Here is a 4,731-nt window from a genome sequence, read left to right as displayed (position 1 = left end):
CCCAGCCCTGCCTCGCCCTCCCTTCCCTTCCCTTCTTCCCTTCCTCCCCCCGGAGCGCTCCAGTCCTGCCCTGCCCTCCCCGCTCCCTCCCCCGCCGAGCCACACCTTCGGCCCGGCCCGGGAAGGCAGCCAAGGACGGGCGGGATTCCCCCCACGCACCCACGCACCCCCCCTTCGCCCTCCCGCCTGCCTTGTTCCGAAGGCAGAAAACCCCACTGGGCTCTTTTCAAAGACGGGGGGGGGGAAGAGAAAAAAAAGAATAGATTGGATGGGGCACCTAGACCCAATTGACACAGGGAAGGATTATGGGAGTGAGGATGCTTGTAGAGTCCAGAGTCCAAGAATAGGCCACCTTGGCTCTTTTATGACTCTTGGACTTCAACTCCCAGAATTCCTGAGCCAGCATGGGGGAAACTGTGACCCCCTCATGACTCATAGACTTCAACTCCCAGAATTCCTGGGAGTTGAAGTCCACAAGTCATAAAAGAGCCAAGGTTGCCCCCCCCCCTATCGGGTTTTCTGCCTGAGCAGGGGGTTGGACTAGATGACCTCCAAGGTCCCTTCCCACCCCTGGTATAGGCAATAATGAGAATTGATTGTCTTATGATTATATGATTAAAAATGAAACTGGGAGCAGATTGGAGGCAATTATGGGTGCTGGGAATTGATGCTAGGTGATTATACGATTATATAGGGGTAGGCAACCTTGGCTCTTTTATGACTTGTGGACTTCAACTCCCAGAATTCCTGAGCCAGCTAGGGCAGGGCAGAATTCTGGGAGTTGAAGTTCATGAGTCATAAAAGAGCCAAGGTTGCCTACCCCTGCTCTAGACCAACTTGGCAACTTAAAGCCTGGCGGACTTTAATTCCCAGAATTCCCCAGCTAGCATGTTTGCTAGCTAGTGAATTCTGGGAGTTGAAGTCCGCAGGTTTTAAAGTTGCCAACGTTGGACCGTCCCGAGTCTAGACTCTACAACAGGGGTCTTCAAACGTGGCCCTTTGATGACTTGTGGACTTCAACTCCCAGCCAAACTCAAGTCCTGCAGCCGTTCTTCGCGTGTTTCGGTCTCCAGGCCTTGGATCCTCTTAGTTGCTCTTCTCTGAACTTTTCCCAAACTCTCAACATCATTTTTGTGATATGGTGACCAAAACTGGCTGTAGTATTCCAGGTGTGGCCTCACGAGGGTTTTATAAAGCGGTACTAATACCTCGCGTGATCTTGATTCTATGCCTCTGTTTATACAATCCAGGATTGTATTGGCTTTTTTGGCCGCTGCTGCACACGGCTGGCTCACGGTCAAGTGATCGTCCACTAGGACTCCAAGGTCCCTCTCACAGTTGCTGTTTTTGAGCCAGGTCTGATTTAGGCTAAAACATACAAGGAACGGTTGCTGGAATTCGGTATGTCTAGTTTAATGAAGAGAAGGACGAGTGGGGGCATGATAACAGTCTTCCAATATCTCAGGGGCTGCCATAAAGAAGAGGCAGTCAAGCTATTCTCCAAAGCGTCTGAAGGCAGAACAAGAAGCAACAGATGGGAACTCATCAAGGAGAGAAGCAACCTGGAACTAAGGAGAAATTTCCTGACCGTTAGAACAATTAACCAGTGGAACTCCTTGCCTCCAGAAGTTGTGAATGCTCCAACACTGGAAGTTTTTAAGAAGAGATTGGACAACCATTTGTCTGAAATAGTATAGGGTTTCCTGCCTGAGCAGGGGGTTGGACTACATGACCTCCAAGGTCCCTTCCATCTTTATTATTATTATTATTATTGTTGTTGTTGTTGTTGTTGTTGTTGTTGTTGTTATGGAACATTGCACAGTAAGCCAGATGTTCAGACTGGATTTGGCATTTTGTCTACCTATCGAGTCCTTACCCAGGACCTGGGATAGGCAGATGTGGATGTTGGATGGTATTACAGGTATCATCGCAGGATGGAAGCAGTTCCTAGTAAGGCTGCCTTTTGCAATTGACTAATAGTGAATTTGTCAATGCCAATGGTGTTCAAGTGGTCCTCCAGTTGTTTTGGGATTGCACCCAAGGAGCCTATGACTATTGGTACTACCCTTGCTTGCTTTTGCCACAGTCTTTCTATTTCTATTTATAGGTCTTTGTATTATGTTATATAATAATAATAATAATATAATATAATAATATTAATATAATAATAATAACAAAATAGAAAGATTAGTATTATTATTATTCCTACTACTATTATTATTATTACTATTATTACTATCATTATTTATTCCTTCCCTTTCTTCACCCACGTCATTAGAGTCTGGAACGGAATCTTGTTCCTCGTCTCGGTTTCTCCTTCCAGCTCAGTGACGAACTCTTGAAGAGTCCGCCTTGATCGTAGTCAAGGGAACTGTTTGAGCAACAAGAACCAGCCCTTCCCACTGTGACTTAAGTGGGTGTCATCTAAAAATACAGATGTGGAGCTTAGCAGGGAATCAGTGACAACACACGTATCACAATGTCATCACTTACTCCCGTGACGTAAATTTTGAGAGGTCCCGGGTGCTCTCTGAGCTTGGCTGTTTCCTTGAAGATGTTTCGTTACCCAAGCCAGCTAGCATGAATCAGTGACTGGCATTGATGATGTTACCTAGTTGGGTAACGAAACGTCTGCAAGGAAACCACCAAGCTCTGAGAGCATCCGGAACCCCTCATTTCAACCCTGGGCTACAAAGATTCTCCTTTATTGATGCGAATTTTTTAATAGCATGGAATTCGCCAGTCTGACACACAGTTATCGGTCTTGATTGCCACCACAGATGGTGCTGTTTTTATGCTCACCGTTTTAGGGCACCGTTTCTGTCCGTCTTGTCCCTCCAGGTATCTTTACTACCTGGTAAGAACCGGGATGAAAAGGGTTGGCTTCTTCTTGATCAGTTTGGCGAATAAACATGGCATCGTTACATCTCAAACTTGGGTCAAGGGATGAGAACTTGAAGTCCAGTCCAGAGGAGAACGATGGAGTTGGTTCACCAAAATTCAACTCCTGTGTGGAAGTGGAAGGAAGAGTCTGAAGGGGCTGGAAAAACAGGTCCACGAACTGGAAGAGGTTCTTGTTTCTTGACTGTCATCAAGAGTCCCATACGTGCCTTTGGAAAGGAGTGCTTTTATACACTTAGTGTGGATGGCTGAGTCTCTTCTTGAGGTGGTCCTATCCCTTGAAGCATCGTCTTGAGAATCCTAGGAGAGTTGCAATGGATGTAAAATACAGACCACGGCTAGACTGATTATCGGACAAGGATTCCGTGATACCCCTTTGGGTTGCCAATGACTCTCCAGGCAAAATTGTAAGTGTTGGCGTTAACTACCCAAAGCCCTAAATGGCCTTCAGCCCAACCTTCTGGAGTTGTAATTCTCACTGCCTTTAGGAGCCGAAGTTCCTTCATAAGTCATCTGATCGAGAAATTGTCTACCAACTCTCCATGTTGGAGCTTTTTGCTGGCTCTTCCTTCTGCCTGGGCCTGTAACGTGTCCTTCGTTTTCCCCCACGGCTAGTTGGACTGGTTTGACAGCATTGCTGTACGCTAGAAAAGCCCAAGGAGGGCTGTCCTGTTTACCGTGTACGACTAATTGGATTCATTGGTGTTTAATCAAGGGGACGGGCACTTAGGAGTGCCTTTTCTCTAGCAGTCTTCCAGTATCTGAGGGGCTGCCCCAAAGAAGAGGGGGTCACATTATTCTCCAAAGCACCTGAAGGCAGGACGAGAAGCAACGGATGGAAATTAATCAAAGAGAGAAGCAACCTGGAATAAAGGAGAAACTTCCTGACAGTGAGGACAATCAACCAGTGGAACAGCTTTGCCTTCAGAAATCGTGGGCGCTCCTTCACTGGAGGTTTTTAAGAAGAGACTGGACAGTCACCTGTCTGAGATGGTATAGGTCCTCCTGCTTGAGCAGGGGGCTGGACTAGAAGACCTCCAAGGTCCCTTCCAGCTTCTATTCTGTTCTGTTCTGTTCTATTATATTATATTCTATTCTGCATTCTATTCTATTCTATTTTCTATTCTATTCTGTTCTGTTCTATTCTATTCTATTTTCTGTTCTGTTCTGTTCTATTTTCTCTTCTCTTCTCTTCCATTCTCTTCTCTTCTCTTCTATTCTCTTCTATTCTATTTCTTATTCTATTCTATTCTATTCTATTTCTTATTCTAGTCTATTCTAGTCTAGTCTAGTCTATTCTATTGCAATGCTAAGCCGAGGACTACCCATGATCAGCTCTCATAATTTTCAGAGTCCATAAAAAATTCAAACTTGTAGGCAAATGAAGAAGACTCGGGAAGATTCTAAATTTAGCCAAGAGGTTGTCTAACCGCCGGTTTAAAATTACCCTGGGAAAAAGCTTTCATTGTTCTGCTTGTTTTTTCCGCGGGACAAGGGGCTGTCGCAAGGCTCGTCCTACACAATGAGTAACATGCACTGTCTTGCACAAGAGTTAAGTCAACACCCCGAAACGGCTGCGTCATTTTCCAACTTGGGGGGAAAGGGTGTTGCTTCAATGCTCAACAGAGATCTGCAATATGAAGGTCTCGTTCCCCTACATTCATAATCATCGGGGGGAGAAAAAATGCAGAATTTCTTCACTATACTGTAAATTTGCATTAACTAGGGGAGCTAAAGAGCCACCGGTGGATAATGCACAGATAGTCCTCGAGGTAGAACAGTTCATTTAGTGACCGTTTGCAGTTACAACGCCGCTGAAACGGCCTTTTG

The sequence above is a fragment of the Crotalus tigris genome, unplaced genomic scaffold, assembly GCF_016545835.1.
Source record: "Crotalus tigris isolate CLP2741 ecotype Arizona unplaced genomic scaffold, ASM1654583v1 scf7180000021561.349155, whole genome shotgun sequence".
In the NCBI taxonomy this organism is placed as follows: Eukaryota; Metazoa; Chordata; class Lepidosauria; order Squamata; family Viperidae; genus Crotalus; species Crotalus tigris.
The sequence above is the reverse complement of the archived record's forward strand: the minus strand, read 5'-3'. Positions refer to the sequence as shown.